This window comes from Hyla sarda, chromosome 4 (assembly GCF_029499605.1).
Source record: "Hyla sarda isolate aHylSar1 chromosome 4, aHylSar1.hap1, whole genome shotgun sequence".
Classification (NCBI taxonomy): Eukaryota; Metazoa; Chordata; class Amphibia; order Anura; family Hylidae; genus Hyla; species Hyla sarda.
This window is the reverse complement of record NC_079192.1, coordinates 402,478,785-402,493,865: the sequence shown is the minus strand read 5'-3', so window position 1 is coordinate 402,493,865 and position 15,081 is coordinate 402,478,785. Positions and strand designations below refer to the sequence as shown.

At 43.7% G+C, this 15,081-nt stretch overlaps 1 protein-coding gene across 12 annotated transcripts in view; it reads left to right on the top strand.

Annotated features, from left to right (window-relative positions):
- Positions 1–15,081, top strand: part of SCUBE1 (signal peptide, CUB domain and EGF like domain containing 1) — a 278,625-nt gene that overhangs the window by 217,823 nt on the left and 45,721 nt on the right. The window lies entirely within an intron of this gene.

Below are 15,081 nucleotides of genomic sequence, written 5' to 3'. Positions count from 1 at the left end.
CTATGGGAGGGGCGTGACGCCCCCTCCCATAGACTTGCATTGAGGGGGCATGGCCGTGACGTCACGAGCGGGGTGTGACCGTGACATCACGAGCCTCCAGCACTGCACCCGACGCTCCAAACGAACTCCGGGTGCCGCAGGGAGATCGGACATCGGAGATCGATCAGACATCTTATCCCCTATACTTTGGATAGGGGATAAGATGTCTAGGGGCGGAGTATCCCTTGAAAGCAGGGAATGGGCTCTAAATAAGAGATTGTTGGATGGGCTATGTTTCGGTCCTTGTTCAATGAGGACACTGTATTAAGGACTGTAGTCAGAGAGTCAATTGTACACCTAGCAGTAGATTTTAGGCAGGATGGACACTGTACATAAGTCTCCAGGTATCTTCCGTGAGACCTAAGGCAGGGAGTGTGCAGTACAAGAGATGTGTTGCAGGATGGACATTGTAGAGTAGGCTTTAAAGGGGTACTCCCCTGGAAAACTTTTTTTTTTTTTTTTAAGTCAACAGGTACCAGAAAGTTAAACAGATTTGTAAATTACTTCTGTTTAAAAATCTTAATCCTTCTAGTACTTATCAGCTTCTATTTGCTCCAGAGGAAGTTATTTTCTTTTTGAATTTCCTTTTCAGTCTGACCACAGTTCTCTCTGCTGACACCTCTGTCCAGAGCAGGAGAGGTTTGCTATGTGGATTTACTCCTACTCTGGACAGTTCCTAAAATGAACAGAGGTGTCAGCAGAGAGCACTGTGGTCAGACAGAAAGAAAATTCAAAAAGAAAAGAACTTCCTGTGGAGCATACAGCAGCTGATAAGTACTGGAAGGATTAAGATTTTAAAATTGAAGTAATTTACAAATTTGTTTAACTTTCTGGCACCAGTTGATTTAAAAAAATAAAATAAAAATGTTTTCCAGGGGAGTACCCCTTTAAGCTAGGAACATACAGGGAGTACGCTGTACGTGAGGTTTTAATCTGGACTTATACTGTAAAGAATATTCTCAGGAACATAATGTAGAGCTCTGTAAAAAGGATGACAATTTACGGGAGACTTTAGGCAAGTCGTGCTCTGTACAGCTTTAGGCAGGAGGCAAACAGCTCTGGATGCTTTAGGCTAGAACTACTGTGAGAGTTTAGGCAGTGATAACATGGTATAGCACCTAGGCAGGCCTAACATTGTAGAACAAGTCCTAGGCAGGGAGGACATTGTAGAACAAGTTCTAGGCAGGGATAGCGTTGTACAGAAAACGATAGACTTGGAACAGGTTTGGACGACACAGCATAGGAGACTTTAGGCAAGAAGTGCACTGTGTAGGCTGTACTAGAAATTTAGGCAGTAGGAACACTGCTTAAAGGGGTACTCCGCTGCTCAGCGTTTGGAACAAACTTTTCCGAACACTGGAGCCAGGAGCTTGTGACGTCATAGCCTTGCCCCCTCGTGACGTCACGCCCCACCCCTCAATGCAAGTCTATGGGAGGGGGCGTGACAGCCGTCACGCCCCCTTCCATAGACTTGCATTGAGGGGGCGGGGCATGACATAATGAGGGGGCAGGGTTATGACATCACAAGCTCCCAGCTCCAGCATTCAGAACAGTTTGTTCCAAATGCTGAGCAGCGGAGTACCCCTTTCAGAAGACTTTAGGCTCCCTACCTAGAAAGTGCTATACAATGTCCTTCTTGCCTAGAATCTCTAGTAATATATCTTTCTGAAGTGTGCTGTCCCTGGCAGAACGTTCCTGTTCATTTTCATCTAGAACTTGCTCTAGGTTTCTAGCCTAATGTGTCCCCTCTGCCTAACTTCATATTGTCTAGTTTACTTTACAGCATTAAACCCGGTCTAAAACTTCTTATATAGGAGGTTTTGGTCTAAAATTATACTGAACAGGAGTTTGTAGGCAGGGAGAACATTGTATTGAGTGCTGTAGACACGGATTGGGGGCTTTAGGTAGGGTGTGCACTGTATTAGGAGGTTTAAAGTCTACGAACATACTGCATAGGAGATTATAGGCAGGCATGACATTGTATAGAATGCTCTAGGCAGGGAGGACATTGTATAGAATGCTCAAGCAGGTAGGACATTGTATAGAATGCTCTAGGCAGGGAGGACATTGTATAGAATGCTCAAGCAGGGAGGACATTGTATAGAATGCTCTAGGAAGGGAGGACATTGTATAGAATGCTCTAGGCAGGGAGGACATTGTATAGAATGCTCTAGGCAGGGAGGACATTGTATAGAATGCTCTAGGCAGGGAGGTCATTGTATAGAATGCTCTAGGCAGGGAGGCGATTGTATAGAATGCTCTAGGCAGGGAGGACATTGTATAGAATGCTCTAGGCAGGGAGGACATTGTATAGAATGCTCTAGGCAGGGAGGACATTGTATAGAATGCTCAAGCAGGGAGGACATTGTATAGAATGCTCAAGCAGGGAGGACATTGTATAGAATGCTCAAGCAGGGAGGACATTGTATAGAATGCTCTAGGCCAGGGTTTCCCAACCAGGGTACCTCCAGCTGTTGCAAAACTACAACTCCCAGCATGCCCAGACAGCCAACAGCTGTCCGAGCATGCTGGGAGTTGTAGTTTTGCAACAGCTGGAGGCACCCTGGTTGGGAAACACTGCTCTAGGCAGGGAGGTCATTGTATAGAATGCTCTAGGCAGGGAGGTCATTGTATAGAATGTTCTAGGCAGGGAGGACATTGTATAGAATGCTCTAGGCAGGCATGACATTGTATAGAGTTTTCTAGGAAGGGAGGACATTGTATAGAATGCTCTAGGCACAAAGGACATTGTATAGAATTCACTAGGCAGGGAGGACATTGTATAGAATGCTCTAGGCACAAAGGACATTGTATAGAATGCTCTAGGCACAAAGGACATTGTATAGAATTCACTAGGCAGGGATGACATTGTATAGAATGCTCTAAGCACAAAGGACATTGTATAGAATGCTCTAGGCACAAAGGACATTTTATAGAATTCACTAGGCAGGGAGGACATTGTATAGAATGCTCTAGGCACAAAGGACATTGTATAGAATTCACTAGGCAGGGATGACATTGTATAGAATGCTCTAGGCATAAAGAACATTGTATAGCATGCTCTAGGCAGGGAGGACATTGTATAGAATTTACTAGGCAGGGAGGACATTGTATAGAATGCTCTAGGCAGGGAGGACATTGTATAGAATGCTCTAAGCACAAAGGAGATTGTATAGAATGCTCTAGGCACAAAGGACATTTTATAGAATTCACTAGGCAGGGAGGACATTGTATAGAATGCTCTAGGCACAAAGGACATTGTATAGAATTCACTAGGCAGGGAGGACATTGTATAGAATGCTCCAGACAATGAGGACATTGTATAGAATGCTTTAGGCAGGGAGGACAATTTACAATCAACTGTATACTATGCACAGGAGGCTTTAGGTGGGGAATATATTCTAATGGCAGTTCTAGGCAGGGTACAAACATACTGAAGAGGTACCTGGTTGCAGGGAACACACTATAAAGAAGACTTTAGGCAGCCCTTCTAGGTCATTTTTAAGGTGTTTTGTTAAGTAAAAATGTGACCTGTTGATATTATGCTCTAAATAGCAGAAAACACATTGAGTGAACAGCCAGGAAGTGTGTGGCTTTCCCTTGATCATGCCAGGGCTCCATGCAGACGTCCACAGAAATTTATTGAGGTGACAGCCGGGTCCTGTTTTGGGTGTTTGTTTGTCCCATCTTGAGCCGGAGGCCAATAACGCCTTCTCATTTCTAATTAGGCGGAAAACTGCACACAAATATCTCATAGACCCGGATCACTGGTAATGCTTCCCCAGATCTCCAAAAGCCGTTAAGACGGCAAATACCCGGAGATATACAAAAAATATAAAAAATAATAATAATAACAGTGCAGGCCTCAGAGCATTACTGAGCTGTCATTCAATAGAGAATATTCTCTCCTTTTTGCACCAGGTTCTCTCGCAGGCTCTTGTGTGAGTTGTTCTGTTTGTTTGCTGACCAAGGTCAAGTCTGTTCTATTTAAACTCTGTGAAATGAGTTACTTATATTCGGGAGCTTCAAGAGGCCAAACTAAGCGCAACAAAGCAAACAGCCTGCAGGGATAGGAGGGAAGGCTTTGCAGATAGTGTAGTTGAAATGCAATGCATTTAAATAAAAAATTTCAAAAATCATGTTTGACATTTTTTGAAACTTTTTAATTTGTCTCGTACCAATTTTCCAGCTCAGTACACAAATTGTCATCACTGCCCTCTGTCTGTTTCATAAAAAAAAATTAGCCTAAAGCTGGGCCCAAGTACTTACCATGGCTGCCGACAATACAGCTGTTTCGGGGCCCATTCCTTAATGGAAGAGGTATTGCCCAATGAGTCATGGAAAACAAAGTGAAATAAGCACCAGATTGTCCTTAGCGGGCTAAATAAAACTTCATAATAGGAGACCCATTTTGATATTTGCTATGGGGCCCCTGTTTTTTGCGCCACTGTGGACTCACTATTTGTATATGCATTGCTGATGGCCTGCATGTCAACATGATTTTGTATGTACGCAACTGGCTGGGCCCATGCTTAAAGGGGTACTTCACCGCCAGAATCTCATCCAAAGTATAGGGGATAAGATGTCTGATCGCGGGGGTCCCGCCGATGGGGACCCCTGCGATCTCGCTGCTGCATCCGGCATTCATTTAGAGCGTCAGGTGCAGCACTGGAGGCTCGTAACATTCCGGCCACACCCCTCAATGCAAGTCTACGGGAGAGGGCGTGACGGACGTCACACCACCTCCCATAGACTTGCATTGAGGTGGCGCGGCCGGGATGCCAACTTTGCTCCGTGCCGGATGACTGTCGATGCGGGACGGAGGCTCGTGACGTCACGGCTGCGGTCCGCAGCCGTGACGTCACGAGTCTTCGCCCCTCCATCGACAGTCATCCAGCATGGAGCGAAGTTGGCTTTGGATGTCTGGGATGCTGTAGCCAAGATCGAGGCGGTCCCCAGCGATGGGCCCCCCGTGATCAGACATCTTTTCCCCTATCTTTTGGATAGTGGATAAGAAGTCTAGGAGCGGTGTACCCCATTGGCCCAGCCAGTTTTCAAGTTCAGGTTAGCAGCCCTGTGGTTGGGAAGTTAAAATATGTCCATATTGGGCTAGTCTGAACCCAACCTTATTGTGGTCAATGGCCCTTTGGGGTTGTTTAAAGCCCTGTAGTGTGCCTTCCCAGGGTACATGAGTTTTTACAAATTTGTAGATCATGCACTAGGAAGCACCAAATGCACAAAGCTGGAGATGCTATCTATATAAGAGTATAAGGAACTGTGGGCAATCCAAAAAATTCTAGTAGCTATTTTGTGAGTACGGTCAGTAAGCAGTGGCTCTGGGGAGGTCTTCCGAGTTGAGTGTTACATAAGGCTTTTACGGTATCGCCCAACACTTACGCCAAACGATTGGCGGTCACCAAAAATCATACAGTAGACTTATAATAGTTGTCGTAGACTAAGGACGTAGAAGCTTCTAGTGAGAGATCGGAGTCCTTCGAGCCGTACCAGCTGTAATGGCCTTTCTATGTATTTGACCCGGTGCATGGATGAATTTCACAATACCGAAGAAGAAGAAAACACATTGCTCTTATTACTTGGAAGATAGCTTTTTTTTTTTTTTCCTTACTGTGCAATCCTTGTTAATCTTCTGGCACATTGTTTGACTAGAGGGGTGATATCCAGGGCTTACACTAGGCAAACATGTCTTGAGCCGGCTGTCTCACTGCCATGGTTACCAGGGTGGGATCTGCGGCCCGGATCGGGGCAGAAGAGAAATGTAACATACATGTGCTAGTATTGACGCATACACGGCAATGTACGCAATACCCAGTGCAGAGCCTACGTCTTTTTACTAACTTAGATTCTATCCTTGTTTTTGCAATTGTCCTTTATGGGATCCAACAAGACCCTATTCTGGGAACTTTTTGACATTTTTTTTTTTAGTTTACCTCAAGAAGGTTCATGGGTTAAAGGGGTATTCCAGGAAAAAACTTTTTTTTTTTTTTATAGATCAACTGGCTCCAGAAAGTTAAACAGATTTATAAATTACTTCTATTAAAAAATCTTACTACTTCCAATAATTATCAGCTGCTGAAGTTGAGTTGTTCTTTTCTGTCTGGCAACAGTGCTCTCTGCTGACATCTCTGCTTGTTTCGGGAACTGCACAGAGTAGAAGAGGCTTGCTATGGGGATTTGCTTCTCTGGACAGTTCCCAAGACAGGTGTCATCAGAGAGCACTTAGACAGAAAAGAACAACTCAACTTCAGCAGCTCATGAGTACTGAAAGGATTAGGAACACATTTTCTTAAATCAACTGGTGCCAGAAAGTTAAACAGATTTGTAAATGACATTATGGGATCCCACAAGACCCTATTCTGAGAACTTTTTGACTTTTTTTTATAGTTTACCTCATGGGTTTAATGGGTACTCCAATGGCCAACGTTCGGAACAGCGCAACGATTTAGTTCCGAACGCTGTGTGCACACTGCTGGGGTCGGCCACGCCCCTTCAATGCCAGTGTATGGGAGGGGGCGTGGTGAACGCCACGCCCCCTCCCATAGACTTGCATTGAGGGGCCGTGGATGACCCCAGCAGTGCACACACAGAGTTCCGAATGCTGGCCAGTGGAGTACCCCTTTAAACTGCCCACAATTAAAGGGGTACTCCGCCGGAAAAATGTTTTTTCTTAAATCAACTGGTGCCAGAAAGTTAAACAGATTTGTAAATTACTTCTATTTAATAATCTTAATCCTTCCAGTACTTATCCGCTGCTGTATGCTCCACAGGAAGTTCTTTTTTTTTTTTCTTATTGAATTTCCTTTCTGCCTGACCACAGTGCTCTCTGCTGACACCTCTGTTCATTTTAGGAACTGTCCAGAGTAAGAGCAAATCCCCATAGCAAACCTCTCCTGCTCTGGACAGTTCCTGGCATGGACAGAGGTGTCATACTGAATAGGAAATTCAAATAGAAAAGAACTTCCTTTGTAGTATACAGCAGCTGATAAGTACTGGAAGGATTAAGATTTTTTTTTTAATAGAAGTAATTTACAAATCCGTTTAACTTTGATTTAAAACAAAATGTTTTCCAGTGGAGTACCCCCATTAACTCATTGCTACAATTCCCCCCCCCCCCCCCCCCCGTCTCATTCTCCAAAGAAAGTATAGTCTATTATATGGTTTCCCCCCACACAAGGGAAAGCCTAATACAATGGAGTAATATGGGCCCCGGACTGCACCTGTTTATGGAATAAAGGACCTTTTTTTTAGCCAATTATTCTTCAATAGTTTAACTGATGACAAATAGAATAATGTCTAAAATAACTGTTCCTGGTTTTCTATACCATGACCTATTCAACGAGGTCTGTGTATTGTACTGATTGTGTATGGGTTTGTATAGAGATCAGGTATAATCCTTTTTGTCCAGGTAGTTTGCAGATGTCAGTCGTCTGCTCTTTTAAGCTTTACGGGGTTATGCATTTTTTTTTTTACTATGCCTTTTTTTTTAGAAGAGGCGTCCTCCGAAACAAACTGATCACAAGTTGTCCTGACCTGCAGCAATCATTTCTGTGGTGCGTGGGAACCTCGCAGCAAGTGACTTCCTAACAGTGCCCCCACAGGGGAAGTCGGGTAAAGCATGAAACTTATTGAAGGGGTCTGTGTCATGCATAGACATGCTGGGTCCTCCATAGAAAAACATAGCTAAAGAAAGGGACTTCGCAGCCGTTCCCATCCTTGTGAGGCCCTAAGAAAAGGGATGTCCATGATGAGGAAACCCTTTAAGAGTCACTTGTTATTAAAATCCACTGAAGCTTAAAAATAATAATAATAATAAAAATTAAAAAATAATTAAAAATTAATTTAATAATTAAAAACAATTAATATTTTTTTTTTATTATTATTAAAATTAAAAGGGTACTCCGGTGGAAAAAAATTTTTAAATTTTTTAAAATTTTTTTTTTTAGGTCTTTATAAGTTAAGTGTTGCCAGAAAGTTATACAGATTTGTAAATTACTTATCTTAATCCTTCCAGTATTTTTTAGGGGCTATATGCTACAGAGGAAATGCTTAACTTTTTAGATTTCTCTGATGTCATGACCACAGTGCTATCTGCTGTCCATTTTAGGAACTGTCCAGAGCAGCATATGTTTGCTATGGGGATTTTCTTCTGCTCTGGACAGTTCCTAAAATAGACAGCAGAGGTCAGCAGAGAGCACTGTGGTCATGACATCAGAGGAAATCTTAAAAGTAAAACATTTCCTCTGTAGTATATAGCCCCTAAAAAGTACTGGAAGGGTTAAGATTTTTTAATAGAAGTAATTTACAAATCTGTTTAAAGGGGTAGTCCAGTGCTGAAAAACTTATCACCAGGATAGGGGATACGTTTCAGATCACGGGGGGTCCAACTGCTGGGGCCCCCTACGATCTCCTGTAAGGGACCACGGCTCACTGGCCAGATGGCGGGTGTCGACCACCGCACGAAGCGGCAGCCGACACGCCCCCTCAGTACATCGTTATGGCAGAGCCGGAGATTGCCGAAGGCAGCGCTCCGGCTCTGCCATAGAGTTGTATTGAGGGGGCGTGTCAACTGCTGCTTCGTCCGGTGGTCAACACGCCCCCTTCCCACGGGCTGCCGGGGCCCCGTACAGGAGATCACGGGGGGGCCCCAGCAATCGGACCCCCCGCGATCTGAAACTTATCCCCTATCCTTAGGATAGGGGATAAGTGTTTCGGCACTGGACTACTCCTTTAACTTTCTGGCACCAGTTGATATAAAAAAATTAAAAAAAATTCCACGGGAGTACCCCTTTAAGAGTCACTTAAATCTAAAATCCACTGAAGCTTAAAAAAACAATAATTATAAAAATTAAAAAAATCTATAATTAATTATTAAAAAAAATATATATTTTTTAAATTATTAAAATGAAAGGGGTACTCCAGTGGAAAACATCTTTTTTTAGGTCTTTAGAAGTCAAGTGGTGCCAGAAAGTTATACAGATTTGTAAATGACTTCTATTAAAAAAATCTTTACCGTTCTTGTACTTTCTAGCAGTTGTATGCTACAGAGGAAATTCTGTTATTTTTGAATTTCTTTTTTGTCTTGTCTACAGTGCTCTCTGCTGACACCTCTGTTCATGTCAGGAACTGTCCAGAGTAGCATGTGTTTGCAATGGGGATTTTCTCCTGCTCTGGACAGTTCCTGGCACGGATAGAGGTGTCAGCAGAGAGCACTGTGGACAAGACAAAAAAGAAATTCAGAAAGTAAAGAATTTCCTCTGTAACATACAGCTGCTAAAAACTACTGGAAGGGTAAAGATTTTTTAATAGAAGTCATTTACACATCTGTTTAATTTTCTGGCACCAGTTCATAAAAAAAATTAAAATAAAAAAAAAAAGGTTTTCCAGCGGAATACCCCTTTAATAGTCACTTGTTATTAAAATCCACTGAAGCTTAAAAAAATAAAAATAATAATAATAAAATTTTAAAATAAATAATAAAAAATGTAAATTAACAAAAAAAAAATTTTATTATTAAAATTAATTAAAAAAAAAAAAGATATATAATTACTATTCTTGTAACTAGTTTATTTGACTATATTCCTGGCAGTAAGCATACAGGCGTATCTATTTGTATACCCATCATAACCTGCCATATGCAGTATTTTTGCATCATGCTGGAATCCAGCGCCTGTAAAAGACGTTTACCGCTCGTCTGCAACACCGTTCAGTTTCATATCACACCAATAAAAGCATCAGCGTTTCCAAAAGCCGGATTAAGGCTGCCGGGTCATTTACACAGTATTTTTCCTTATCGGTCTGCGTCTCGTTCCTCCTGTGTATCTGACCGGAATGTCTTTGATTGTCTGGGTTGTCTTACACATGAGCCAAGCTATTGATATTAATATCTGATATTATAAGGAGATCTCTGGCAGCAGAACAAGTCCTGGAACTCTTAATCCGGGGCATTAAAACCGTGAAGAGGTTGGACGGTGATGAATATCAAACACAATAAAGCAATATTCCATGCTGAGGGCCATCTCGGTCCAAGACACCTTGGCGGTTTCCAGGCTGAACGCGTCTCCGTTTGACGAAAAAAGATCTGATATGGCTTTTAAAGGCGGCGTCTGGGATTTGTAATTAGGGGTACGTTTTTTTGTAGCATAGCTATCGCTGTCCATTAATCTTATGGGCCCAAGGGCGAACTTTGGCATCTCCACTCCCCCCCATCTCTCTCTGAAGCATACAGTCAGGCAGGGGTGTCCCAACTTTTTCATACTATACTACTCTAGTATCTCCCATTGGTAAAAACATGTGACTATATTTTTGTTCTCACATAAAGGTACAGCGAGTTTGATGATTGCAGTTGCTGTTATTAATATAATATTCTTGATGGTTGCACTGTAGTAAAGACACCTACCAATGTTGTGTCAGCATCGGGCTCTTAGTATGGTGGTCCCCCCCCCCCCACTTCCTGACATCCTCTCCTCCAGCAAAGTGATACCCAGAATACCTAATACCCGGTGCCTACTATTCTCACAGGATATGGTGGCACATCTACATGTAACGTCTCCTAACCGACCACCCCCGTGCACTGGGGGGTGGTTGTCCGGACCACTTCTGTCTCTTTCTGCAGCCCCACTAGACCACCAAGCCACCTTGGCTCCAAGACGCTGCTGAGAGTTGGCTCAATGTCGCTGCTGAGAGTTTGATCAGGCTCGATGGTCCGGCGGGCTACCGGAGTAGTTGGGAGTGGTCTGGGCAACCAAGAAACTGTTAGCGCATTTACATTACCAAGATATGTGATTTAGCAATGGAAGCGGCCGGACACGTGTGGTGTCTCTGTCCCTTTAGTCAGTGCTTATTTCCATGGCAAACTGCCCTGGAAATAGGCGCTAATTCTGCAACTTATCTGCTCCATTTACTGTGGAATAAAGTAAGCAAATTTTCCTCTCTTAAAGGGGTTATCCACCATAAGGTGATTTTAGTACGTACCTGGCAGACAGTAATGGACATGCTTAGGAAGGATCTGCGCTTGTCTTGGGGCTAAATGGCTATGTTGTGAGATTACCATAACACTGTGGCTAGCTTTTTGTGAACTGGTATTTCCTGTTTGAGTTTTCTTCTTTGCCTACAAATCCCATCATTTCATTTTCCTCACTCCCACACATCAGCCACCCCACCCATTGAAACAGAAATGAGCTGCATCCATTCAAAAGACCTGTGTTTTCCAATCAGGGTGCCCACAGCTGTTGCATTAGTTGCAGATTGGTCTCTCTCCCACCAAGCGATCGCTTCACCCATTGAAGCAGACAGGCTCCCTGTCATCAGCTGACTAGTGAGTCAGGTCTGGGCTGCATTGCAACCTGGGAAAAATCTGAGACAACAGTCATTTTGTATACTGGTAAAAATAAATATTGGGTTGAAAATCACAGAAGAATTGTGAGAAAACCGTCACACACAGGTAAAGACACTATATAATGAACTACATTAACTTTACAGCCCTTCTAGCATACTCAGATAAAAAAAAATTCCTGGAATACCCCTTTAATTCTGCAGTGTGAACATACCCTAAATCTGACCAGGCTGTGACGCAATAAAAAAAGGAAAAAAAAAACACAGAACACTGTACACCTACCTCGATTCCCTGCTGCTTCCTTTCTGACGCTGCCTGATCCGGCAGATCTGCACTCCTGATTTTGGTCTCAACACAAGGAAGTACTCAGAGCAGTGATCTACCAGTGTTCGGCCAATTGGCCACTTCCTTGTGTCATGATTGTCGTGGCTGGGCAGCCGAACCATGTGCGGGGCAATGGAGCAGCAGGGGATTGGGGGTAGGCGAGTACGAATAGGCGAGTATAAAAACAAAATGATCCGGCACTTGAAAAGAAACTGCAGCTTTATTGTTGAATCCTCTTTAAAAACAGCATGGAACAAGGTCTGACACATCTTGACGCGTTTCGAGCGCATGCACTCGAAACGCGTCAAGATGTGTCAGACCTTGTGAAGTGTTGAAGTTGTTCCGTGATGTTTTTAAAGCGGATTCAACAATAAAGCTGCAGTTTCTTTTCAAGTGCCGGATCTTTTCGTTTTTTCCTATCGTTTGGACACGGAGAGTCTGAGTGGGGATCCGTGCACGGAACACAGCAGGTGAGCTGGACTTTCTTTGAAAGGTCCTGGATAATCCCTTTAAAGGGGTACTCCGGTGGAAAACCTTTTTTTTTTTTTAAATTTTTTATTTTTTTTTTAGGTCTTTATAAGTGGACTGGTGCCAGAAAGTTAAACAGATTTGTAAATGACTTCTATTAAAAAAAAAAAATCATTATCCTTCCAGTACTTTTTAGCAGCTGTATGCTACAGAGGAAATTGTTTTCTTTTGAATTTCTTTTTTTTGTCTTGTCCACAGGGCTCTCTGCTGACACTTCTGTCCGTATCAGGAACTGTCCAGAGCAGCATAGGTTTGCTATGGGGATTTTCTCCTGCTCTGGACAGTTCCTGACACAGACAGAGTTGTCAGCAGAGAGCACTGTGGACAAGACAAAAAAAGAACAGCATTTCCTTTGTAGCATACAGCTGCTAAAAAGTACAGGAAGGGTAAAGATTTTTTAATAGAAAGAATTTACAAATCTGTTTAACTTTCTGCCACCAGTTCATAAAAAAAATAAAATAAAAAAAAATGTTTTCCACTGGAGTACCCCGTTAGCACTTAAATGGACTATACAGTGATACACTATAAATTGCTTACATTACATAGCATAACTCAAAAGTACAATAAACAACAATTTTACTAGCACATAAAGGTGGCAAAGTGTGAGATAGCTGTAGTCTGACCCCCTACAAATATACTGCCATGAGGTGTTCTGTACTAGTTTTATGAAGTGATTTATTATTTTTGCTATAGCATGTATGCATCTTAGGTACTGGAATTGTTCTTCTTGGACCGGGATGAATTGTACCTCTTTCAATTTTGGTTGCTACGCTATCGTTGTTGTTGGATTTGTCCATGGTTGGAGTGTAGCCCGGTGTTTGTTCCAGTTACATACGTATAGGTTGTTGTGATAATTGTGGCGCATCTTTTGGCGGTCTCGTCTCGCTTGATGCTTGTCTTTGGTCGAGACCGCGTTAATAAATCTCTCCCGTTATCTGCAGAGCGCACTCACCGCGCTCACGATCACTCAGCTGGCTTTAATTTTGGATATTACACATCAGTTGGCAGAGGAGAAATATGCTGTTTTTATTGTAAATAGTAGACCGCACTAGAAAATCTCTCTCTATGGGAATTGGAGCAAAAGAAAACAATAGGTTTGAGATTTGCTTTTGTCGAGGTGCAGCGTTTCCTTCCAGAGGATTTTCAGGGAAATTCTCTTGACTTCAAAGAAGGTGAAGAGGAGGGGGGTTGTCAAGAGAGAGGAGGCAGTAGTCACATTTGTAAAATGCAAAGGATGTGCAGTTACCCAGATATAGGACTAAGAGGGTGTACTGTATATTGGCCCCATATAAATTAAGGATCTGAAAGGGGTCATCCACTTTTCATTAGTAGAAAGCTGATCGAGAGGTTTCCTTCTGCTTGGACCTGACTGTAATCTGTAGGGGGACCTGACAGCAAATGTTCAATTTCTCTACAGCGCCACCACTGGAGTAATGAAGAATAACACACTTTTTATTGACTACCAACACCACGGAGCACTCACCCGGTAATATGTACCCGGTGGGCAAGGTGTTGTTAACACTCAAAATTCGGCAGAGAGGCGGTGGATGGTACGGGGGGAGCTCAGATGCTGGCCACGGACTGTATCACGCCAATCTGCGCTTCGCCAGGCGGCACATAGCTCAGACGCCGGCCACGTACCGTATCACACCAATTGGCGCTTCATCAGGCCGCACATAGCTCAGATGCCGGCCACGGACTGAATCACGCCAATCGGCGCTTCGTCAGGTCGCACATAGCTCAGACGCCGGTCACGGACCGTATCACACCAATCGGCACTTCGTCAGGCCGCACATAGCTCAGACGCCGGCCATGGACCGTATCACACCAATCGGCGCTTCGTCAGGCCGCACATGCAGCCTGGCGAAGCGCCGATTGGCGTGATACGGTCCGTGGCTGGCGTCTGAGCTCCCTCCGTACCATCCACCGCCTCCTTGTCGAATTATGACAGAGTCTTGATAACGCTTTGCCAACTGGCAACATATTACCGGTTGAGTGCTCCGTTCCTTATTTCCTAGCTGTTTGTATGCCTTGGATTATCCTTGTTTTACGCGAGTACCTCCCGGTCTCCCAGTTGTGCGGCCTATATGAAGCGCTGATTGGTGTTATACGGTCCGTGGCCAGCGTCTGAGCTCCCCCCGTACCATCCACCGCCTCCCTGCCGAATTATGACAGAGTCTTGATAACGCTTCACCAACGGAGGACATATTTCCGGGTGAGTGCTCCGTTCCTTATTTCCTTGGTGTTTGTATGCATTGGGATTATCCTTGTTTTACGCGAGCATCTCCCGGTCTCCCAGTTGATAGACAGCATGTCCTATTATTGGCTACTAGGCTAGTACAGGCAGTTTAAGGTCCAGTTGCCGATTCGTAACCCTCCTCCTTTTTCTTTTTTCTGTCGGTGCTACAATTTTTATCGAACTCATTAGGCTGTTCGTGTAATGCAGCAACATACAGTGTCCTTCAGCGTGACAGATGCCCTTTGTAGCCACTTTCTGCTTTGGTAGATAGGTAAGGGTCCTGAATGGGGACACCAGTTTTATTAAATCTTCTAATAGGTTTTCCAAGCCGACAACATGCCCTTTGTAATATCCCAACGTATCTGGACCCATTGTGTTACCTTACCGGCCTGACTTGGGACCAAACTTCTAGGTTTTTAACTTTTTAGCCCAGGATGTGTAAGCTGGACTAGAAGATACCAGGTTGCTTAATAAAAGGCTGGCCAAGCAAGTCAGTCCTCTACAAGCAGTAGTTGAAGCAGAGCTGAAGGGTTTTCTGGTGGCACAAGGATGATACAGGCACTGGATCAATGTCGACCGTCTGGAGAGGGATGGCTTCGAG